The sequence below is a fragment of the Grus americana genome, chromosome 1 (genome assembly GCF_028858705.1).
Source record: "Grus americana isolate bGruAme1 chromosome 1, bGruAme1.mat, whole genome shotgun sequence".
Lineage (NCBI taxonomy): Eukaryota > Metazoa > Chordata > Aves > Gruiformes > Gruidae > Grus > Grus americana.
This window is the reverse complement of record NC_072852.1, coordinates 100,331,994-100,357,696: the sequence shown is the minus strand read 5'-3', so window position 1 is coordinate 100,357,696 and position 25,703 is coordinate 100,331,994. Positions and strand designations below refer to the sequence as shown.

At 42.2% G+C, this 25,703-nt stretch overlaps 1 long non-coding RNA gene across 1 annotated transcript in view; it reads right to left on the bottom strand.

Annotated features, from left to right (window-relative positions):
• Positions 1-20,829: 20,829 nt before the first annotated feature.
• LOC129205967 (uncharacterized) overlaps positions 20,830-25,703 on the bottom strand; it is a 32,609-nt gene continuing 27,735 nt past the window's right edge. The window contains exon 7 of the long non-coding RNA XR_008576934.1: positions 20,830-24,629. This is a non-coding gene — a long non-coding RNA (uncharacterized LOC129205967). The remainder of the gene's footprint in view (positions 24,630-25,703) is intronic.

Sequence of the window (25,703 nt, the reverse complement as noted above, 5' to 3'; positions counted from 1 at the left end):
TGCAACCTCCTGCAGCCGCAGCCTCAGGGTACAGAGGGCTTGGTGGCAGAGAAGTCCGAGGCACTCCTGCCCAAAACAACCTCCTGTTGGTCCCCAAACACAGCGTGTGGTGCCCTCGGTTTGCCCAGCACGGTACTTCTGGGGACCACCTTGTGAACCAGAATCAGAGGGCTTATCTGTCTTAAGAAAAATGTGATTTTGTGAATTTGGGTCTTTATCTGCACACATCTAGTCAAGGTTTACCATGTAACTAAAAGGACCCCACATATTTCAGAAGTGTTATAGTGATATATATACTCCTTCTCAAATGTCCTCTCGTACTAATCCTGAGGCAGCATCCTCTATCTCCAATTCTGAACAACATTTTTGTATGTATTTCATTGTTGGATTTATATAGCTGCATAACGCAGCAAGAGCTGATAGGGCCTGCATTTTCAATTAGTGTTTGTCTATTCTTAAATGCATAAACCAAAACAATGGAAAGAGACACTAAATTGTACCTGAGTCAGAATTGTCATTGGTTTGGACTTGCTCTTCACCTAAAGAGGGCCCCAGATTTTTTTGCATGCACCTTTCTGGTCATATATGATTTAGTAAAAAGCAGGCACGTAGGGCTTGAGCTATCAGCACAATGAGTGTTGCACATACGTTTACGTGCCATACTTCCCATGATGAAACATGTGCCATTTCTTCATTTTATTGCAAAACATGGATCTCTTTCTTTTCTTCTACTGTTGATTTTGACTTCAGAAGAGTCTGAGGAAAAGTATATTATATGTTTTCTGATGGCAGTAAAATTGAGTCAAATACTTGATTCCAATATGGATTTCCTATTGTATATTAAGAATTAAGTAGAGAGCTCATTGTAGCAGATTTATTTGTCAGAGAGAGATATTTAAAGACACACCTCATGGTGTGATTCATTTCTATTAAATTAGTTATTTGTCCTCCACAGTGTAATCTTTTCAGGGAGATATCTAACGTTGTTTGAATGCAAATTCAACCCTAGAGAAATAAAACACATAGGAGAACCAATGTAGTCATATTCCATTTACATTAGTTCTTTCATCTGTTAACCTTAAATTTGTTTCAGTCTGTATCAGATACAAATGCTGTCATTCTTACACTTTATTATGTCATTCAGTATGTTTCTTTCCTGGAACTGAATTATGTTTGTTGCTGGAAAACAGCATAAATTCAGAGAAGATTTGAAAAAAATCTTCTGCATTTACATTTTGTGACCACGGCATGCCAGAGCCAGCTCATGTTCATGTGTTCTTGAGAAGACAGATATTGAGAACATCATCACTGATTTATAGGTTAAGCCTAAATGGTTTCCAGACAATGTCCTAAAGTTGCGAGAGCTGCTGTTCATGCCACATGACAAAACAAAAGGGGGGTAAGGAAGGAGCCTGAAGAAAGACACTGCTGCTTCAGTCATTATTGTGGTTGGTTATTTAAGTCCCAAACCAGGAAACCACTGAAGACTATGCTTTTTATCAGTCCCGCCATGTAAATAAAAACTAAAGTGCCTGGGTGAATCCAAGCCACAAAGCATCCTTCCTGGAGCTGATCCATTATTCTATGGATACAATAGCTCTTAGGAGTAAAAAAGTGAGTAGAGCAGTGACACTACACTGCATTGTAAGAAGCACACCTGGTTTAGCTGTCCTGGTGCAAAGCAACACTGCCCCAACCAGACAGATTTGGGTCATGTACATCAAACTCTTCTTTCTCACCGATTTCAGCCATGTTTGACTGGAAAGCTGTACCTTTCTAAAAAGCTATTCTTTACAAATATGTACGTACATATGTGTGTATCTTAGGGAAAAAGCACCCTGAGGGCCTAAAGTAAAATTTATGATATTGGGACCATATAGCACAAGAAGAGGCTTTACCAGAGGAGCTTTGCTCTTGGAGGAAGTTTGTTGTTTTATTGCTGCAGGCATTGCACACTAGACTATGCACTGAACAACAGCAAGAGTGCTGAAAAATTACTAGATATAAAAGAGAATATTATGTTGTCAGTTTGTGGAAAATCTGGCTTCTAACCTGCAGAATGCAATGAGGATCTAGGAGTGCACAATGCTGCAAGAGCAAGTTAAAATCTAATCCTGCTCCTATTACCAGCAAAGGGTTTCTACCTCATGACTTAATAGTGATTTGGAGAAGATGTGATTAAAACTTGGAGCCTTTCAGTTCAAATTGACCTTGGCATCTTGATAACTGTAAATCAGATAATCTTTGACCAGCCCCTTTTTTCATTTTTGAAAAGAGCTGTAGCTTAAGCGACCACAAAATACGTGTATCATTTTCAGAGCAGTGTTGGCCTTTGCAAAGTTTACATCCACTTGCTTCAAGAAAAGGGGGGAAATGTGTATAAAATGTGGTCTCCCTGTTAGAGCCCCACTTAAGAGACCCTCCAGTACCACCTGAAATGTGTTCTATGTAACAGAGAAATGAACAAATGAAAGACTGAAATGTCAAAAAGCCTTAAGAGAAAGCAATTGCATCCTCTTTGCTCTTTTCAAAGTACTTCTAGCAGACACCATATTACAAAAGCAAGCAAGAGGGAGCGAAGAAGGAAAAATTGGTGTAAGAGAGACTCCTTTTGCAAATTTTGTTCTGGAAAGCTCTGAACAACCAGGTGCTGCTGTTGGACAATTCTGGCCTCTGAAAGAGCCATAGCTGAGTACCCATACCACTGTGACCTACAGCCATTAACACCAGATATAGCTTGAAGAATTATTCTCATGTTACTAGTAAATTGTTCTCGGATTACTCTACTAGATGCCCAGCTGTGATTTTATAATGTGCAATTATATTGTCTTAAGTGAGGTTATTATTTCCAGGAAATAGTAGCATCGATGGAGTGTCTATACTCTGGGAGCATGAACTTCCCTTTGGCTGTAAACATGGCAAACCTGGAATCAGACTGGGTGGACAAAGGAGCCAAGCGTGAAAAAGCAATGCATTGCAGGTGTGATAAGTGATAGTGCCAGGATGCAAAGAACCGGCTTATTGCCAGGGTGGAGGTATCTGCCTCAGCCTGAGCAAGAGATGCATCTCTGCACCCAGATGCTTGCTCACCCTGGACTTTCTGGAAATGCAACAGCTCCTTCCAAAAAGACATTGTCGGAGACGACCTCTACTCTTTATCCTTTCCATCCTTCTGCTTAAACACGTGAAAGAAGATGAACTCTGCTGTGCTCGTCACTCCTCAAATGCAGGCATACAAAGTTTGAACCAGCCACTGAAAAAGGGAAGTGTCTATTTTATGTTGAATCCAACAAATTGTCGTGGCATGCAGCTGAGGAACTCCACCGTCATTCTTCCAGAGTCGTTACGTTCACCACAGACTTACACTTGCACAGTTTGGCCCCATTGGTAGAATAGTTTGCAGTGAGTGTGTTCCCAGGAACAAGAACTTTTTTTAATCAGGTCAGAACTGAGGGCTAGACCAGATTTTTGGCAGATTTGCCATTTTTGTTGGTGATGGTGAGTGCTTCCACGCAACTTCTGTCCTTCCTGCTATGAACTCATCCTGAGTCTGTTGGAGCAGCCTCTTTGCAGTCTTGCCCTGGGAAATGTGTTGTGATCAATAGTCTTTCATCTCTGTGTGCAAACTTAGCGGGTAAATTGCAGCCCACAAATTAGGAGTTAATTCAGTATTCCTCTATCTCCTTTAAACACATTAATCTACAATCTGAGGAGAACACAAACAACCATCAGTTCAGCATGACAAAACTTAGAAGCACTAAGAAGAGAATGTATTATTTGACTTAGTCTGTTATTAATTTAATTTTTTTTTTTTGTACTTATGCACCTGCTGACAAATAATAGCCAATTCTGTTACATTTCATTATATCATCCTATTTTGTGTAGTGAAGAACAGGCAGATGAATGAAACCCTGTCAGTGAAGGTCTGTATATTGCAGGACTATTTCCATGTCAAAAGCTTCTTTTCCTTGACCACTGCTTAATGTTGCACTGTGGTACAAAATAACTACTTGCTGCAGTAGTTTTCCATGAAATTTATATGAAGTCATTGACATGAAAATTGAGCAGTATTAATCTGCTTTTATTCCACATGTAATTGTTGCAGGCAGGCATCCTTTCCTTCTGTCTCCTAAATTTTAATATGTGTTATACCATGTGTAATTAAATACATGCAGAAGGTAACTCTCTATGAGAGTTTTAAGCCTTGTTTACTTAATTTTAAAATGTTTTATAGTGGAATAAAAATTTACAATACTCCAGCCTACGAAATGTAATCTGTTGTAAAATATCTCTCTAATTTAATTTGCAGCTCCCAATGACTTTCAAGGTATTACATGGCACTATCAGAATGACATTGGTGATAATATGCACCCAGGGTGAACAAGACAGAGATATCAACCTTTATGCCACTTCTTGTAGTGGCCACTCATCTAATGTATATTTAGGACATGTGTTACTATTGGCATATCTCACTCAACCATGTTTGTCTTGGATATTGCCAGTAAAATGCTGTAGATGTTTTGGTTTTTCCCTCTAACTTCTTGTAAGATACCCTTGGCAGTGCAAATTTGCATTCAGGCCTGACATGATACAAAAATAAGATAAAAATAAAACCTCTCACCTACTCATCGTGTTAGTCATCTTTGATTTAAAGAGAGCTCAAAGCAGGTAGGAGCTCACTTGATGTTTGGCAAACGCATAAGCACGCAGAGCGTACAGAAGGGAGACCCTACTTAACTAAAATAATTGTTTGCCTCAAAATATTGGGACAAACAGACCCATGAGGAATTGTGTCCATATTGAAAGAGACAAGGCTATGCGGTGGGGGTAACTGTGAGACTGTTTAATGCTTGCTGATTGTTTTTCCATTGACCTGAACTGGACTGATTCCTTTCCTGGTCTTGCCGCCAGTGTTGACTGAAGGAGAATAAGAAAATAAGGGGTTTTTTGCATTTGAAACCTTAAAAATTCATCATGGGACTGACTTGTGCTGCTTTGATATTGTGCTGTTTTCAGGACCATATGCAACTGCACCATCCCAAAGGCACCACTGAGAAGAAGCGCCCCTAATATGGGGAACGCCGTCTTTACAGAGAAACCACGCAATGTCCTTTACTGGTGGAGCTACAGACTAACCTTTGCTCAGCCAGTCAGCCCTGTAGGGCTCTGCAGCACATCTCTTTAAAATCAGCTGCAGTTTTCTAATTAGTTTAGCACCGTAGGTCAAGACCTCTCCCTCCCATCAAAGGCACAGCAAAGCCAGAACTCTGCCCCATCTCAGTCCCTCTTCTACCTTTTTGAGGACTTGAGTGCAGGGTGAAGACCTGAGTGAGGACCTGGGCAATCAGAAAGGGCTGCAATACTTACTGTCCTAATTCTGGCCAACAGATGACAGCAGGTCTTTATTTTTTTTTCCTCTGTACTGCAAAGAAATTGGTACGAAAAGGATCTGCCTTGCCCAGCCTGATTCAGCAACCAAACTACAAACCTTGTAAATGGTATTCCTCCTTCAGAAGAAAACCCCTGAGCATGTGCTCAGTGCTATACTGAAGTCCATGAAATAAATCACAAATCATTCATTCTCAGATAATTTTCCAGCAAGATACTAAGTACAATACATTCTTTTAATAATTTTATCTTGATTTTATCTGTTTTGTGGTTTTGGTTTTTTTTTTTTTTTTTTTGGCTTTAGACACATCAATCAATTTATCTACATCTCCATTCTACCCATTAAATATCTCTTCTTCCCACAGGTGAACTCGAGTGTTTTCCACACACAGTCACTGCTGCAAACTGGGCAAGTGAGTGTCCGAGGGAGGTGTCACTGCACGGCTGCCACAGCCTTAAACAGCTTTATGCACTGGCTGCTGAGCAGAGTCACAAACAAGATGCTAGTTTAGATGGACCCTTGGGCAGACCTGCAGTATGGTCATTCTCAGGTTTTTATAAAACTAGCAAAGATTTCATGAAGGTTTTGGCACCTTTCTGTTTCCTTAGTTTGCTTTCTTAGGGGATGAGAGGTCTGTGGGGATTTTTTTAAAGTATTTCAGTAGGCTTTCTAGGCTAATGCATTTCAGGGCGCTTTTAGGGACATGGCTTGGAAAGGATGGCTGTTGGTGAGTGAGACAGGTGTTAAAGAATGCTTTGAAACCTTCAGGGTTTTTGTTAACAGGTTTATACTACTCAAGAAGAGAGGTTTAGATGAACATTTTTAATGTTAAAGTCCAAAACTAGAGTTCGAATTAGACCCTCCAAAAAAGTGGCTTGAGGTAAACAGCAAAAGCACTTTCAGACTGCCCTGACTCTACTGAGAAGCATGGATGTTTGGGACTTCTTGCACTTCTGCAAAATCAGACCATTCGTTTTGGTTTTCTATCATTAAAAGGTCCTATTAAAAGGGAGATGAAAAAGTGTTCTCTATAATCATAGGAGGCAGAACAAAAGTAAATGGTGGCAAGGGAGATTCAGGCATTCAGAAGAAGAAGAAAAAAATGCTTTCCAATGCTAAGAACAGGGGAAAAGCAGAGTAGGTTGCCTAGGGAGGTTGTGGAGTCTCCGTCCTCAGAGATATTTAAGAACAAAAAAGCATTGGGTCTGTCAAGGATGACCTAAATTTTGTTGGTCTTGCCATGCAAAAGGGAAGGTCTGAGAAGATGTCCACAACCCCTTGGAATGTTATGCATCTGATTTAGGTGCTAAACATAGCTCTGTGCTTATGTATACTAAACCAAAATATAAGCTAAAAACTTTTACACAAATTACTAAATTTTGTACAATTATTCCAATGTTAGTCTGACCAGCTGAAACTTTTGAATTTGCAATAGTGGTAAGGTGGTTGTTTTCTTCATAAACTATTCTATGTTTTTTGTTTTGTTTGGTTTGGTGGGGTTTTGTTTAGTTTTGGGTTTTTAAGGGAAACAGGGAAACAAGCTTCTTTAAACCTACTCCATGGTTTCTATATGTGTATAATACTGTTTCTATATGTGTATAATACACCTTCAAGTATGAGTTCTGCAATGAAAAAGTTTCAGATATAATGAGTACAATCAAGCTCTCAATTTAAAAGTTATAACTTTTTGCATCATTTGATTGTTTGAGATAAATGCAAAAAAATTATGAAATCCTGTAATGAAGGGATTTTTTTTTCACATGCTAAATGGCAAATTCCTGGGTCAAATGACTGCCAGTTTAATAGGATAATTAAACCAGTGGCCTCATAGCTCTGTAAATTATTTGCAATTCAGGGAAGCATGAAATTTAGTCATGCACCATGCTCAGTCACATATTGCTGTGCTGACATTTGAACATAACTGCATTTCTTTCCTCTCTCCATTGCATATTAGAAGTTTGGAAATAAAAATATAGGATTACTCTGAGGCAGGTCTGGCAGTAGAGCAGTTTCACAACTCCTACTGATGCTGCCTGTGTCTGCAGTAGTCTGTTGCAGTGCTGCCTGGGACCAAAAGCCCATCCTTCTGAATTATCCACCCTTTGGAAAACCTTTGGACTGCTCAAAAGATGTCCCAGTTTTTAGGGTAGGATTGAGACTTTGGGAGCACCCTGTCTTCAGGGTATTCTTTAGGCTGTCTCCAGAAACCACCTGGAAGATCCCCATTAGAGAGTGCTCCCAGAGCTCATCAGCTCACATCACTTCACTTGGCCTATAAGCTTGTTGGGGCAGATGGTCCCATTCTGTAGCTCTGCCCCATGGAAATTTAACATGGCCCAAGCGAATGCTAACGGGGCTTTGCCAGGAGGCTTTGCCAAACCTTGTGAGGTGACACATGCCATCCTATGTGCAGAGTGGATGCAATCTGGCATTTTGGACATCCCAACATGCAACATGGATGTAGACAAGGATGTCCTTGTTGGGATGGCCTTCCAATGCAACCTAACAGAGCAGCAATAGTGTGACAACTGAAAAGCTGTTCTGCAGGCTCTCTTTATCTCCTAAAACAAGAATAGATACTTTGGATTATATATATTAAACAGCAAACACTTTTTTTTTGTTACTATGACTGTGGATCCATGCTTCGAGCATCTTCCCCAGAGCCACTTCCAATGTCCATGTGCTGAGCAATCACATCAGTACAAATATGGTTTGTAACAGCACAAGAACTGAACAACACTGACAGATGTATTGGCTCCCCATTATGGATCCATACAGTCATTGTGCCCCTGTGGTGACTGAGAGAGTCCACGGCATGACCACAGCACCTGATGGAAGACAATGTGGCAAGTGTCCAAAATACCTTCACCGTATTCTGATAAGTCTACTGGTGATAAGTCTTCTATGACTTCACCTCCGAGTTTTACAACACTCCTCACTGATTGCTGTGAACGGTATAATCCTTCTAAGAACTTAAAGTTTTCCTCCTTGCTTAAATTTTTGATAGCAACATCAGGAGGTGAGGCATGACACAGCACACAAATTCAGCAGAGATCATCTTAGAAGGACTAAACCTGGTACCTGGGAAAAGAATGCAGAACCAAAATTGCTATTTTGTATGCACATTTAGTACTTAATTTACATGGTTTGATTTTTCTATTAGGAAGCAACCTTATCTGAGGGCAAGAATAGAGGGTGAAGACAATGGGACCCATGTCTTTCAGAGAAGCACCTCCAAAGAGCTCCTTGAGAGAGGGGCAGAACAATTACCTATCACGTCTCTTAAACATGACATACCTGGTACTAGTGGTCCGGCTGATTAACTTTGCTTTTTCCTTTCCTACTCTTTCTTACCTCTAGTGGGTGAGCTTGTTGTGCAATAAGCACTCTGAAAGCAGACTGCTTTTCCTATTAAACTGAAAAAAACCCAACAACCCAGCTACCCTGAAAACGTAGATGTTTTAACTGAATGCATAGAATGTGGTCATCTAAAAAAACCCACATCCATGGAATATTTCTGGCGTGTGATAATTAGCATACCAGAGTACCAAGAAGATGTAGAATAGTATACAAAAAGATTAACTTTTTGTAACTATATATTTAAAAGACATTTAAAATGTAAACAAATCTAAATTGCAGAAAGGCTATTGAAATGGTTTATTTTACATACAATACTGATATCCTCTGTAGTAAAAACATGGAAATGCACAGTGAATGATATCTCTTGCTGCTGGTGCTGTGCAATTTTACCATTGCTATAATCTTTATTAATCTACATCATGTGGCAAATGCTTTGTCAAGATAAAAATTAGACTTTTTTTTTTCCTGCTCCTTGCCTAATGTAAGGCAAATTTTAGATTAATATAAAATGCAGTATTGAAACCTGAAGTAAAACTTTTTACTTATAGAGCCATCTCTGATTTTGTGAGCACATTTTCATCTTTGATATACTGGGAAATAAGTGAACCTCTTTACTAAAAAATCCCAAACCAATATAAAAAAATAAAATACCTTCTCCTATCTCTCTTTTTTCCCATATCAACTTTTCATGGCTCATAGGATACAATGATCTTGTTTGAGATAGATTTTGGAGAACTTAGAGCTATTATTGACAATACAATAAAAAAGCTGAATTATTTGCCAGAGTGGGTGGAAATCATAAGTTTTAAAAACTGATCATAGAATTGCACACGTCCTTGGGGAACATCCTGAAGTGTCACACTTTGAATTTCAGAAATAAAATTTTAATATATCATGTTCCTAATGCATGAACAAGTTTTGTCTTAGTAGGACTTGTTGAAGTATCTTTATGTGTCTTCTTAAGCCTTCCCCACTTACTTTCTCTTGAATCACATTCTTATTGTTGGTTTTTTGGGTTTTTTTAAGATTTATTTGGATTTCATGCTAAATGGAATGCTTTTAGAGATAAGTAGTCTAATATATTCTATAAAGTGCTGGAAGAGTTTCTTTCAAGAGACCTGTTGCAAATAAAATATTCTCCAGCATGATTTGAAGAGTGACTTAAAAACAGAGATGGCATTAGATGCTGCAGTCAATTCAAAGCTTCATCACAGGCTTCAGTGATAACCAGGTGAGTGAGTTCGGGAGTAGCGTAACAGAAAACTTGTTCCTCGCAGTTCAAACATCACTTTGTGTGTAGGGTCTGTTACAATGGGCATGTCCTGTGTGCTACAAGAACAGAAATTCAAATCACAGCTCGAATGTTTAAAGCTTGTCACAGCTTCCCTCTAATTATGCAGTGCAAAGCTTGCTAATACTAGAAATGCACGTATTTAAGGTGGGCTTTCATTTTATGAGTGAGATGTTGCTGATATGGGCACTGAAGAAAAATGGAGCAGTCCTGTATATCATTGTCAAGGTTCTAATAGGAAAATAAATTTGTTCAAATTTGAAAACCCCAAGTAGGCAGAAGTCTGTGACAATTGCAGCAAAAATATGAGGGGAAAAAAACCCCAAAGAATACCATCAACCATAATTAAAGTAGCTACAATAACTTCAGCAACTAGGTTTGACAAATAACTGTGAAGATCTGTGTGAGCTTGTACTTGTCAGCTACTCAGATGTTCTGCATTTTTGTCGTGTTTGCTAATGATGTAGTGCAGAGTCTAAGAGAATGCATTTGAAAGACATTTCAGAAATGACTAAGGTGGATGTCTTATGACAGTTTCCACCAAAGTCTGAATAATTTAACTTTTATGCAAACACCAAGCCAGTGCTGTTACTTTTTTGTTCTTATTTTGGAAATGAGTCATTTCACATTACTTAGGCAATGTAGAAAGGATATTTTGAAAATGAGAAAGCAGAGGCAGCATCCTCAAACTCTGAAGTATCAAAATACTATGAATAAAGTTAAATAAAATGACCTAAATTAAATTATTTTTTGGCATTCTGAGTATGAATGTCTTCGCTGGCACTCACAAATAACTTTGTCAGACATTTCTATTAAGTGGTTCAATAGCCGCCATGAAGAAAGAGCTTAAAAAATATGATGGACCCCAAAATCTTTTTCCAGATATGTCAATAATCTGATTAAAAAAAAAAAATCCTCTTTCTACTAGCACTGTTTCTTTTGCATCTCCCCATCCTCTCCCTGAAAACATTGCAATTATTTTTAAGTTTTGGTTGGTTTTTCTGTATAAAATACTTGGAACAAAATTTTATGGAAGAAATAAAATTTCATCCAAGTTAAATCAGCCTTCTGTAGGCAAGGAACATACATATTACACATATAGTAATTATTGAAAACTCTCTTCACAGTAATATCAATAATATTTTAAATAGAAATTTGAGAGAATTTGTAACCCCAGAAAAATCAAGAATATTGGAAATTCATATGTATTTACATGCAATTCATATATGAATGACATGCATATGTATCTCCATGCATTTATATGTATGTGAAACCTAATATTTACACAGAGGTTACACATGCATTCAGTGCTAATCCTGCAAATATATTAAGCATGTACTTAAATATGCATCTAAGCAAATGCTGAGATCACATATGCATCATTAAGCACAACCAAGGGCCCAACCTTATCAAACAACCTTCTTTTGGTTAAAATACCACAAGACAATATGAACATGATGTGTTGATAATGACATTGGAAGTTATTTGCCTTTACGTAAGTATTAATGGCATGACTTGTAAAGGGAACTCCATAAATTGGATGCTGCCCGTGTCATCCTTGTAACCTTGCCCATAATTTGCTACTAGTGAGAAAAACATGAGGGTCCAAATCATGTTCATTACTGAAGTGGAGTGAAAGTATCAAAGTGGCTTTAATACAAATGAGAACTAGATCTTTGAAGTATCATTTATAACACTTTCTGAAAAGGGAAAAACAGTAATCGGTGGGACAGCACCCTAATAAAATCCCAAATATAGGAGAAAAAAGAAAAACTTCAGTCCAGAGGCAGCATGTAACCTTGGGTCGTACACATTTTTTTTTTTTTTGGGGGGGGGGGTGTTGCCCAGTAAAATACAATAATTATGGGAAAATAGTAATGCTCAGTCAACCTAGCAGTGCCGGATCTAATTCCCTATTCATTTCCCCTGAGGAAAAGAAAAAAAAAATCCCAAAGAGCTAAAAATAACTGTTTGCTGTTCTATTTTCAGTGCTTCAGCTATTGATTCCTACATCCTCTAATATCTTCCTTTTGCCCTTGTGGATCCTCCACTTATTATGTGCGAGTCTACTAAAAATCAGTGAAGCAGAGAAATACTTCCTATTCCTCTGCCATGGGAGGCTCTCACACGCTGTCCCAAGAGCTCAGTATACCTTCTGTGTTGGCCCTTACATACGTCCCGCACGGAAAACTAGAGCCTGCTCTGTGGTTTCATTTTGAATAAGCAATACAAAGTAAAGAGGAATAGTGCTCCGAGCTGGCGAGAAGTCTGTGTTCACAGTGATCCAAATCGTCGGCTGGCTGAGATATTTTAGTACCAATCAGGCAATGTCTTTGTAGGAAAGCTTTAAAAAGAAAGAAAATGAAAGAGTCCAAGAGGCAGCAGGAGGAAGGCAGGAAAAATACCTATGCAACAAGTCACAAAAAAAACACATTGGCATGTTCACTGCGTGTAGTGCAATGGAAAATAAGACTCAGCAGCATTTCCAGCTCTGCTTTTATATTATATGGGAGAGAAGAATTCTGAAGCATTTTTTACCTAGGTTTATTGAGAGAAAAGATTTTGCAAGCTTGAAACCCGAGGGAGTTTACCAATTAAGAATGAAAAACATGGCCAGTGAAACGCGCAGCAGCCCGTGCTGGCAGCACTACCACACAGCGGTGACGCAGGCCAGAATTTTTTAAAGCATTCCTAGTGAGCTCCAGGAACAGCGACATTTCCACACACATCTTCTTGAAGATGATGCAGATCTTGCTCTATCAGGTTGTCACGACTTTGCTCGGTCTCAAAAACACCATGCAGGTCTGTAGCCCAAATCCCCACCTGGCATAGCTCCATCCAGCTACGTCCAAGTCATAATTTTACCCTGTTCTCCTTTCACCCAGTGTTTGGGTTGCTGTTTTTTTTAATTTAAGACTGTATGATTTTTTGGGGGCTGTTTTTCCCCCAGTGTGGAGTCTCTGCTGACTATGTGAGCTGGCTGCTACAAACCCGGAGTGCAGCTGGGAGGAAGACTGGGCACGTAATTCCCTGGTCTTTTTACTCTTTCCCATAGCAAAACGTCTCAGAGGAAACAGGAAAGAAACTGGAAACCTCAAATGCCACGATGTGGTTCAGACTACATTATCTATTCAGTGTGAAAATCCTGCTTCTGCATGGGGTCATAATCAGAAAGGAGCTAATGATCATACATGTATTATTAATACGACCACGGCTTTAAGTGTTATTTTTAGTGTGGGAGGCCATAGTAATAGGGGTGACTTTCACCTTAACAGTATGAAAAGCACAGCTTCTTAGAGATATAAACATACCAGAAAATACAACTACACATCTTTCATAATTACAAACATTAATACTAGTCTCTGTCATTATGCAACAGACTTTTAATAGTAGACTTGATAGCATAAATAAGGTGAAACTGAAGCCCGCTGTATACAAAATGCAGCTGCGAGTGCAGCTAGCCTAGGCTAGACTCCTCCTCTCATTGCTTTGAAAGTACAAGTCTGGAATGAAACTTCTTGAAAAAAAACCCTGAAATCAATGTGTTTCAACTTACTGGGAGATGCTTAAAATGCATGTTCTAGTTCTGGTCTAAAAGATTTAGGGAGTTACTTCTGATGGGGAAAAATAGCCTACAGAAAAAACGAAATGCCTTAATTCTTCAATTTAGACAATTGCCAAGGTTCAGGCATGAGAGTAAGTTTTATTATTTTGATCTTCGCTTCAATTAGGACAGAAATGCCATTCAGCTTGCATCTGAATGGCTAGATTTTGGGTTGATTTCTGAGTCAGCCCTAAGTCCAGTCCAAATTGCCCTCTGGATTTTATAACTCTCATTGGACAAATAATTTAGAAGACTACAATTGATGAGCTTCCAGTGCTCGTGTATTCAAGGCATCTGACTTGAACGTGTCCCAAGACAGGGTAGGACCTGACCTTGAGAGGTTTCAAAGGCATACATTTCTTTTTTGTGAATGAGAGAGTATTGTGGCCAGCATTTCTGAGGTTGCATTCAGAGGCAATCTATGTTTATAGTCCAGATATAAAACCGAAATATGCAGTGACACAGTTTTCAAAACAGACACTTAGCCCTGTAAACACATTAGCTGTATTACATATTTTATACGTAATGGGTAGTACATATTTTTTATGTCACCAACTTCTCCCTTCTGTAAGGAAAAGGCTTTCATGCATTCAAAATTCTGTTTTTAAAAGGGTCGGCAGCCTTGCTGATGTTTTAATCTTTCAGCAAATGAGACGTTTGATAAAGTAAGATTTCTATGTTTTGTTTCTGTACTTATTGGCAGACTTGTACCACAGGCTTTGCAAGAGATCTGCCCCCACCATCAGATAATAAACTGATTTCTCAAGGGTTTAGTATGTTGCTAAGTGTCCTCGTTCTGGCAAGCATAGAGTTAATTTCACACAGAGCCAGGACAGGCGAGCCAAGCTGGCCTGGGGCTATTCCATACCATGTGACATCACGCTCACCATAAAAGGGGGCCAGTCGGGCAGGGGCGGGTTCGGTGTGGCTCTGGGACAGGCTGAGCGTCTGGTCGGTCATAGGATCGGTAAATTGTTCTTTGTTATCACCCATTGTGAATATCTGTTATCAGTGCTGTTGTTGATTGTTTCCCTCTCCCTTGCTGTCCCAGTAAACTGCCCTTATCCCAACCCTCGAGGCTTTGCCGTTGTTTTTTTTTCCGTTCTCCTCCCCATCCCGCCAGGGGAGGGGTGAGTGAGTGGTGCGTGGCACCCAGCTACCGGCTGGGGCTAAACCACGTCAGTCCTTTTTGGCGCCCAACGTGGGGCTTGAAGGGTTGTGATAACGACAAGTTTGACCCAAGTGTGTTAAAACAAAGTTGTTATAAGCATCTATAATGTTATTGAAACAGTTGCTGGTCATAATGATGTTCTGTTTGGTCACATGGCTCTGGTTTGTAAACCCGTGTTTACTCTATGTAATCCCTGTGGCGCTGTTTATCATCTCTGGGAGAGGGGTTTATGTTCTCATGTTGTTGTATTGTGTGATAATGACTTATGATAAGATATCATCGACGGTCATGAGTCTGAGCTGGTACTTGTATGTAGCATTTCTGTCAGGCCCGTACCTCGGTCAGTATCTTTCAGAACTGATTAATAATTGCACCCAATCTATGGGAAAGACAGGGGGGGATACCTTCTCTCACTCTTTCACCTCCCCTTTTCCCTTTTGGTTGGTTACAACAATTTTTGAGAATTGTGAATACCCTTGGAATGTTCAGGCCAGTATATTCCTATTGCTATGTCTCCTGCATGCTTTCCAACTCCTGTTCAGGGTTAGCAAAAATTGTTTCAAGAATACCACCCAAGGATCTTCCCCAAGGCTGAATGGTCAGGGCTGGCATGGCATGTGGGAGACTATGGGCGGGTATCTAGAGACCTTCTCACCCCCAATGGTTTGGAGCTTCACCCCCGAACAACTGCAAGACCCTGATAAAATGGTAGAATATTTGAAAGGAAAATGCTGTGGGGATTCTAAGGAGACACAACTTACTGCACTGTGCTGGGCCCTGGCCACAATCTATCAAACACTGCTTGAGAGTAGACAGCACCACCCAGAGGGAGAGAGCAGACCCACAGGCCCCACAGCTGCCCAGGCCCCTGCAGCAGGCCCCGCAGCTGCCCAGGCCCCCGCAACAGGCCCCGCAGCTGCCCAGGCCCCCGCAGCAGGCCCCGCAGCTGCCCAAGCCCCCGCAACAGGCACTGTAGCTGAGCCAAAAGATCAACCCATACCAGTATCAGTCGCCCCTATACACAAAAAGAAATACGCAAGGAAATCGGTTCGCTTAGTGAAAGATGATGATGAATCGGGACCATCACGAGAACAAGAAGAGCCAGAACCAGAAGTGATCACCCGATCCCTGTCCCTGAGTGAGCTGCGAGATATGCGGAAAGATTTCAGCCGCCTTCCAGGGGAGCACATTATTACCTGGCTGCTCCGCTGCTGGGATAACGGGGCCAGTAGCCTGGAACTGGAGGGCAGGGAGGCCAAGCAGCTAGGTTCCTTGTCTAGGGAAGGGGGAATTGACAAGGCAATTGGGAAGAAGGCACAGGCCCTCAGCCTCTGGAGGCGACTCCTGTCAAGTGTGAGGGAAAGGTATCCTTTCAGCGAAGATGTTGTATGTCGGCCAGGCAAGTGGACCACTATGGAGAGAGGTATCCAATATCTGAGGGAATTAGCTGTGCGGGACATGGTTTATTATGATCCAGACAATGCACAGTTGCCCACAGACCCCGATGAAGTCCAGTGTACCCGACCCATGTGGCGAAAATTTTGTACGAAGTGCACCATCATCGTACGCCAACTCACTGGCAGTCATCGACTGGAAAAGTGAAGAGGCACCCACAGTGGACGAAGTGGCTGGCCGACTCCGGCAATATGAAGAGAGCCTTTCTTCCTCCCTCGTCTCGGCTGTGGAGAAACTGTCCCAGGAGGTCCGGCAACTCAAAGAGGATATATCTTACTCCCCACCTGTACAGACCCATATTGCAGCTGTTAGGAGTAAGCGTTTTTCTGCTCCAGAGAGGGGATATAGAGCATACACACCACGAGATATCCTGTGGTTTTATCTGCGTGACCACGGAGAAGACATGAGGAAATGGGATGGGAAGCCTACCTCAACCCTGCGGGCACGAGTACATGAGCTACAAGGCAAGACAGCTGTAAAAAGGGACTCTTCCAGAAAAAATGCCGCTCCAGTTTCCACCCGGCAGCCCCCCAGACCAAGTGAAAGGCCCGATCGTACTTATGATCCTCTTGAAGGGACTTCTAAGTCCTTTTTGCAAGAGGTGAGTAGTGACTATGATGAGCAGGATTAGAGGGGCCCTGCCTCCAGCCAGGTGGAGGAAAGGGACAATAGGGTTTATTGGACTGTGTGGATCCGATGGCCTGGCACATCGGACCCACAAGAGTACAAAGCCCTAGTGGACACTGGTGCACAGTGTACCTTACTGCCATCAAACTATGAAGGGGTGGAACCGATAGATCTATTTCTGGTGTGACGGGGGGATCCCAACAGTTGACTCTGTTGGAGGCTGAAGTAAGTCTAACTGGGAATGAGTGGCAAAAGCACCCCATTGTGACTGGGCCAGAGGCTCCGTGCATCCTGGGCATAGATTACCTCCGGAAAGGGTATTTCAAAGATCCAAAAGGCTACTGGTGGGCTTTTGGAATAGCTGCTTTGGAAATGGAGGAAATTGAACCGTTGTCTAGTTTGCCCGGTCTCTCGGAGGACCCTTCTGTTGTAGGGTTGCTGAGGGTTGAAGAGCAACAGGTGCCGATTGCTACCAAAACTGTGCACCGGTGGCAATACCGCACCAACAGAGACTCCCTGGTTCCCATCCACGAGCTAATTCGTCAACTGGAGAGTCAGGGAGTGATCAGCAGAACCCGCTCACCCTTTAACAGTCCCATATGGCCAGTGCGGAAGTCCAATGGAGAGTGGAGGCTGACGGTAGACTATCGTGGCCTGAATGAAGTCACACCGCCGATGAGTGCTGCTGTGCCAGACATGCTGGAGCTTCAATATGAACTGGAGTCAAAGGCAGCCAAATGGTATGCCACAATCGATATAGCTAATGCATTTTTCTCGATCCCTTTGGCAGCAGAGTGCAGGCCACAGTTTGCCTTCACTTGGAGGGGCGTCCAGTACACCTGGAATCGACTGCCTCAGGGGTGGAAACACAGCCCTACCATTTGCCATGGACTGATCCAGACTGCACTGGAAAAGGGTGAAGCCCCAGAGCACCTGCAATACATTGATGACATCATTGTATGGGGCAACTCAGCAGAGGAAGTTTCTGAGAAAGGGAAGAAAATAATCCAAATCCTGCTGCAGGCTGGCTTTGCCATAAAACGAAGTAAGGTGAAGGGGCCTGCGCAGGAAATCCAGTTTTTAGGAATAAGGTGGCATGATGGGCGGCGTCAGATCCCAATGGATATTATCAATAAAATAGCAGCCATGTCTCCACCAACCAACAAAAAGGAGACACAGGCCTTCTTAGGTGTTGTGGGTTTCTGGAGAATGCACATTCCGAATTACAGTCTAATAGTAAGCCCTCTCTACCACGGAACCCGGAAGAAGAATGATTTTAAATGGGGCCCTGAGCAACGACAAGCTTTTGAACAAATTAAACAGGAAATAGTTCATGCCATAGCTCTTGGGCCAGTCCGGGCAGGACCAGATGTAAAAAATGTGTTGTACACCGCAGCCGGGGAGAATGGCCCTACCTGGAGTCTCTGGCAGAAAGCACCAGGGGAGACTCGAGGTCGACCCCTGGGGTTTTGGAGTCGGGGATACAGAGGATCTGAGGCCCACTACACTCCAACGGAAAAGGAGATATTGGCAGCCTATGAAGGGGTTCGAGCTGCTTCAGAGGTGATTGGCACTGAAGCACAGCTCCTCCTGGCACCCCGACTGCCAGTGCTGGGCTGGATGTTCAAAGAGAGGGCTCCTTCTACACATCATGCAACCGATGCTACGTGGAGTAAGTGGGTTGCACTGATTACACAGCGGGCTCGAATAGGAAGCCCCAGTCGTCCAGGAATTCTGGAAGTGATCACAGACTGGCCAGAAGGGAAAGATTTCGGAATGTCGCCAGAGGAGGAGGTGACACGTGCTGAAGAAGCCCCACCGTATAAGAAACTAACAGAAGATGAGAAACCATATGCCCTCTTCACTGATGGGTCCTGCCGCATCGTGGGAAAGCATCGAAGGTGGAAGGCCGCTGTATGGAGTCCTACATGGCGAGTTGCAGAAGCTGCTGAAGGACAAGGTGAATCGAGCCAGTTTGCAGAGGTGAAAGCCATCCAGCTGGCTTTAGATATTGCTGAAAGAGAAAAGTGGCCAACACTGTACCTCTATACTGACTCATGGATGGTGGCCAATGCCCTGTGGGGGTGGTTACAGCAGTGGAAGCGAAACAACTGGCAATGCAGAGGCAAACCCATCTGGGCTGCACCCATTGTGGCAAGATATTGCTGCCCGGCTAGAGAAGCTAGTTGTAAAGGTACGTCATGTAGATGCCCACGTACCCAAGAGTCAGGCCACAGAGGAACATCAGAACAACCAGCAGGTGGATCAGGCTGCCAAGATTGAAGTGGCTCAGGTGGATTTGGACTGGCAGCGTAAGGGTGAATTGTTCATAGCTCGGTGGGCCCATGACACCTCAGGCCATCAAGGAAGAGATGCGACATATAGATGGGCCCGTGATCGAGGGGTGGACTTGGCCATGGACGCCATCTCACAGGTCATCCATCAATGTGAAACGTGTGCCGCCATCAAGCATGCCAAGCGGGTAAAGCCTCTGTGGTATGGAGGCCGATGGTTGAAATATAAATATGGGGAAGCATGGCAAATTGACTACATCACACTCCCACAAACCCACCAAGGCAAGCGCTATGTTCTTACAATGGTGGAAGCAACCACTGGATGGCTGGAAACATATCCTGTGCCCCATGCCACTGCCCGGAACACCATCCTGGGTCTTGAAAAGCAAGTCCTGTGGCGACATGGCACCCCAGAGAGAATTGAGTCAGACAGTGGGACTCATTTTCGGAACAACCTCATAGACACCTGGGCCAAAGAGCATGGTATTGAGTGGGTGTATCACATCCCCTACCATGCACCAGCCTCTGGGAAAATTGAAAGGTACAGTGGACTGCTAAAAACTACCCTGAGAGCAATGGGTGGTGGGACCCTCAAACACTGGGACACCCATTTAGCAAAGGCCACCTGGTTAGTTAACACTAGGGGATCTGCCAATCGAGCTGGCCCTGCCCAATCAAAATTTCCACGCCCAGTAGAAGGGGATAAAGTTCCTGTAGTGCGCATGAAAAATATGTTGGGTAAAACAGTTTGGGTTATCTCCGCTTCAGGCAAAGGCAAGCCCATCTGTGGGATTGCTTTTGCTCAGGGACCAGGGTGCACTTGGTGGGTGATGAGAAAAGATGGGGAAGTCCGGTGTGTACCCCAAGGGGATTTGATTTTAGGTGAAAATAGCCAATAAATCAAATTGTATGATATTAATAGCTATATACTGTATCAGTGGTATGACCATAAGAATCACCCAAAACTAATGAAGGATGGACTTTGAAACTGAACAAAGTGCCATGATGATGGAACTAGAACTGACTTCAACTGGTGCCCAGGAACTTCATTAAAAATCACATCTTTGACATCCAGACTGTGATCATGGACCACACCAGATACACCGGCCGTGAAAAGTCTGGATGTAGCGTGCAACAATCCAGTAGCACGCACCATTGCTCCTGCTCTGAGAGACTGTAATGGCAGATGAAACCCAAAAGCCATGGACTAAAATGAACTTGACAGGCGTTTTAGAGCGATAGCCCGTAGAGTTAAGGGAATGAGATCTGTGAAATAATCTGGGCATGATGTAGATGGTATGGAATAAGGGGTGGATAATGTCCTGGTTCTGGCAAGGCTAAAGTTAATTTCACAAAGAGCCAGGACAGGCGAGCCAAGCTGGCCGGGGGCTATTCCATACCATGTGACATCACGCTCACCATAAAAGGGGGCCAGTCGGGCAGGGGCGGGTTCGGTGTGGCTCTGGGACAGGCTGAGCGTCCAGTCGGTCGGTCGGTCGGTCGTGGGATCGGTAAATTGTTCTTTGTTATCACCCATTGTGAATATCTGTTATCAGTGCTGTTGTTGATTGTTTCCCTCTCCCTTGCTGTCCCAGTAAACTGCCCTTATCCCAACCCTCGAGGCTTTGCCGCTGTTTTTCCATTGTCCTCCCCGGCCCGCCGGGGAAGGGGTGGGTGAGTGGTGTGTGGCACCCAGCTACCGGCTGGGGCTAAGCCACGTCACTAAGGAATGCTTGGAACTGGCCTTCTCTTCCTTTTAGAGTTTTTATCACATGAGCTTTTCTTGTTCTGTGTTTCTTTTATCATTTCTGACTGCTTTCATTTGTGATACATATCAACAAACATAATAGGAAAATGATTTTTAGCCAACAAATTGTCTTAATATTATGATTCCAGTTCTATAAAGTGTATGCTTTCATGTGCAGAATTATATCTGTACTCTAACTTGTATGTTTGACAACTTTCTAATTGCAGGTAAAATACTTCTGAAGACCATAGCATTTCTGTATTTTTTTGTTATAGCATGTTCAAGTGTGAGGGTGAACATGTGAATTCTTTGACTACCTGAGGAAAAAACCCAAACCATTCCCACAGGACTGACAAGAGCTGAAATGAAGAGATATGTATTAAAAAAAAAAAAATTGTACAAAACTATTTGTATGTGCAGGAGTGTATATGCCTCTGTGTGTGTATGTCTCTAAATTCCTACTGTTTCTCATACTATTCCTTGTCCTATTGATAATTTTCATTCTGAAATATTACTGCAGTAGTGCGTCAGCATTAATGAATGCTGTCAAATGTACCCTTCTACGTGCAAGACAAGAAGTGACTCGCTTGGTTCCTGTCGTGGTTTAACCCAGCCAGCAGCTAAAACAACTGCACAGCCAGTCGCTCACTCCCCACCCCCCAAGTGGGATGGGGCAGAGAATAAAAAAAAATAAAAAAATAAAACTTGTGGGTTGAGATAAATACAGTTTAATAGGGTAGAAAAGGAAGAAGACGATGATGATGATGATAATAACAATAACCATAATAATAACAGAATATACAAAACAAGTGACGCACAGCACAATTTCTCACCACCCAAAGCCAATACCCAGCTAGCTCCCAAGCTGCCCCGCCTCCCGGCCAACCCCCAGTTATATAATGAGCATGATGTCATATGGTATGTAATATCTCTTTGGCCAGTTTGGGTCAGCTGTCCTGGCTGTGTCCCCTCCCAGCTTCTTCAGCACCCCCCGCCTTCTCATTGTCAGGGCAGTATGAGAAGGTGAAAAGTCCTTGACTGCTTGGCAGCAACTAAAAACATCCCTGTGTTACCAACATTATTCTCATCCTAAATCCAAACCACAGCACTATACCAGCCACTAGGAAGAAAATTAACTCTATCCCTGCCAAAACCAGAACATCTGTGCAACATCCACGAGTAGTACCTCTGCAGTAGTATTTTATTAGGTGGAAATATTCCCTACCATTGGCAATTCTAAGAACTCTGCATTCTTTATTCCACCTTAACTAAAAAGTATATTCTGCTTACCGAACAAGTTAACATAGTTTTCTCATTCCCATTATTTTCCTTTTTATGTGCTGCTCAGTCCTTTGCTGTTGTCTTCCTCCTTTCTCAAACGATGGCTGCAGCAGTGATTCATGAAGTGCTGTGCACATGGCTTGCTGATTCGACTGCAGGGTTTGGTTAGCTTGAATACTACATACATACAACCCAGTCAGCCCTAGGACTGAGTGTATTTGAAGGACAGATTTCATTATACATTCCTTTCCTTCCATCCCATCAGCCTATCACTTTATCTGTTTTTTGAAGAATATAGCAATTTTTAGAAAGAATTTAATGATAGGATGAACTATGTCAGACAAATGACTTCAAATTACAGTCATTAGAAATCCAGCCAAACAATCTGCACTTTAATAATTAATCATTGAAGACCCCTTATTTTAAGCTTCTCTTAGAAATGCCATTTCTATGATGTGCATGTAACTTGGGAGAGGACTGACAAATCAGTGATTTTTAGCCAATGTTTTCCCTGCTTACCGAGGCACAGGGATATCTGTCTATCCAATGTCTTGCAGCACTATGAAGATGCCTGAAAGAGCTGAATTACTCTAATTCAGACAGTTTCCTAAGAACTGCAGATACTACCCACAATACACGCACACATGTATGCTCACGCACATCTTTTCTACTTGGCATGTCATAAAACTAATTAATTTGTATGGCAGATAAGCAGAAGTTTTTGTCTTCAGCCAGTGTAAAATTCACTGAGAACAGTGTAAAGTCTATAGATATAATTTACACCTGCCAAAGACCTGACTTGATCTCAGGTATCTTCTTGGCTGAGTTTGAGAATTGCATGTTTTCTAGAAAGACAAAGGCCAACGGAAAGGTTTCAGCAGCGGGAAGCTGCTGGAGAGCACAGACACCCAGCCCGTCTCTCCGTTTCCACGCAGCCACGTCACGCTGGTGGCAGAGCGCAGCCTGTGACTGCAGCCTGGGAGAGCTGTGGGCCATTGCTGCAAGTGCAGTTGCTGCTCTCCTGCAGCTTCAGTGTCACACGTTCGTTCTCCTGTCTGCTGATGGTGCTCCAGTCGTTCATAAGTATGTATATATATACCCACACTAATATATAATAAGCATATACATACATATATACAGACAAATATGTATCATGCACCCCAAACCAGTAGTTCAGACTTGACCATAGGGTCTCAAGTTTTTTAATATGTTGAAATTTCATTGTAAATAGGCATTTATTTGAACTCTGTTGATGTTTTAAATAATTCTGTATCCACTCTAACTTTCAAATGTGACCTAAAAATCCCCACATGGTTTCAGCAACTGTTACAGCACTTCCATATGAAAATGGTACACTTCTCCTTTGGCCCCCCACCTCTACCACCTTGGAAGTGTGATTTCCATGGGCACTGTCCTGTAGGAATTTTTAGATACTCGTCTTCCAGCTTGGCCCTAAGTGGGCAGAAGCAGTGGAAATGAGTGGAGTTCAGGTTAACTAACACTGAGTCGCTTATAATTGCATGGACTTTAGAGAGTGCTTGGAGATGAACTCCTGTTCGTGAGGACCACTTACTTACAAAATTCTTTTTAGCCATTTGTCTTTCTCTTTCTTACTAAATATGTGCTCTTCCTCTGCTGTTTGTTTGTTGTTGTTTGTGGTTTTTTTTTTCCCCAAACATTTTCACAATGTACTTCTGTTTTTGAAAAAGAACAGATGCAATCCATCTTGGGAAAACGATCAAGATACCAAGAACACTGAAAATTCCTGGGGGTGCCTGGGAGCGTGTGCTCGGCTGCGGCTCCTCTGCAGTTCTCAATACGCGGGCAGTGAAGGAATAGCACAGGAACTCTCCTCGGACTGCAGTACGTTGAAAGGAGGAGTCTCGTCCTGTGCTTTGAAGGTCAGGAACCCCAAAGAAGGGCTTGCAACCCAGAATCTAATACAGGGGAAGGCAGAAATGCAAAATGGTTTGGTTGGCCTTTATTTTTCATAGCTTTTACAAATCTGGAAAACAAACATTAGTATTCTTAGGTACGCACTTTCCATAGAGCTCTCTTTGCTCTTTTATGCATGTTTACTTTAAAGATGCATTTTCCTAGTTTTCCAAAATGCATAATTATTTCTAAAAAAGGAAACAGAACCCCATTTGTTTATCGAAGGGGCTAGAACAAGCTCCCAGAGTCATTCCTGAATAAATAAATACAGAAGCTAAGAGCAATTAGGAAGGGAAAATGACTGAATATTTATCTGCTTACCTGAGAGACTGATCATTGTCAAACCTTTTACGCTTTCTTGCACAGCTCTGCAGGCATATGTTAGTACAGAAGAAAAATGGTATAGCTCCCTTACAACTACTTTAATCTGTAATACCGATAATATATGTCATGATGTTTCCATGCCTTGGAAAGCCTGCAAGCAAGATAAATTTAATTGTAAGTCTCCACTGTTTTTATTTTCTTGAATTAGCAAGATGTGTTCATATCAGATGAATGAGGTTAATGACACAGAAAGTGAAAGTGAGCTGGAGATCTCAAGGAGTCCATGAGACAAGTGTTCCCAGTATCCCCAATGTTTACATGCTGGAGTCCTCTAGAGCAACATGTGGCCTCTCCCCTTTCTCCTTAGGGTGCTTTATGTACTAGGCAAATATTTGCTTATACATCCGATGCTGTTTACAGTCTTATCTTACTGGGACTCACCTGACCAAATGTGTCAGGATACCTGTTCATAGAGCAGTTCTCTTGTGAACTCTTTATGCTAGTCTCCATTTGGAAAGTAGTCGTCAGTGGTAGGGAGATGATAGTCAACTGATCTTAGACATCTACCTCAAGATGGGATTAATCATACTCTACAAATACCTATTTCTTTCCACTGACTTTGAAAATCAAGAAAACTAGCTCAAATTAAGATATTTAAACCACAGGCATTTTTACATGTCTAGAGCTGCAACTGAGAGTCATCAAAGCAAATTTGACATGCTTGCATCTGTTCAGACGAATTTGACCCTTCCAGCCTACTGGTGTCCTGTGGAATGGGAATGCAGGAACGACAAGTAGCAGACAGCGGCATGCAGAGGATCTCATGTCTCTCAGACCTTGTTAGTCTGCACCTTACCTCTTCATCAGTTTAATGGCAATCTGAATAAGAAAAAGACGTGTATGACCATAGATTAAGATCTTATGTGCTTTGTACTGAACCAGAGCACAGAAACTTTTGCTAATCCAATCTACATTGTGTTCACATGATGGAGTGCCCAAGAAATTCCCAGATGGGTATTGATCACGTCATGGGAGAAACCTATAATTTTTGTCACATGGCAAACATACTTCTGGCCATGTGGTTAGGGAATGTCTACATCAATGTGTGAAAGAACAAATAATCCAGGACAGTCTGTTTCTTGCTGATCACTAAGGAGCTTACAGGCCACATAACAAGAGGCAGGCTAGATTTATTTTGTGGTTTTAACTTAGTCTGTGGGCCGTG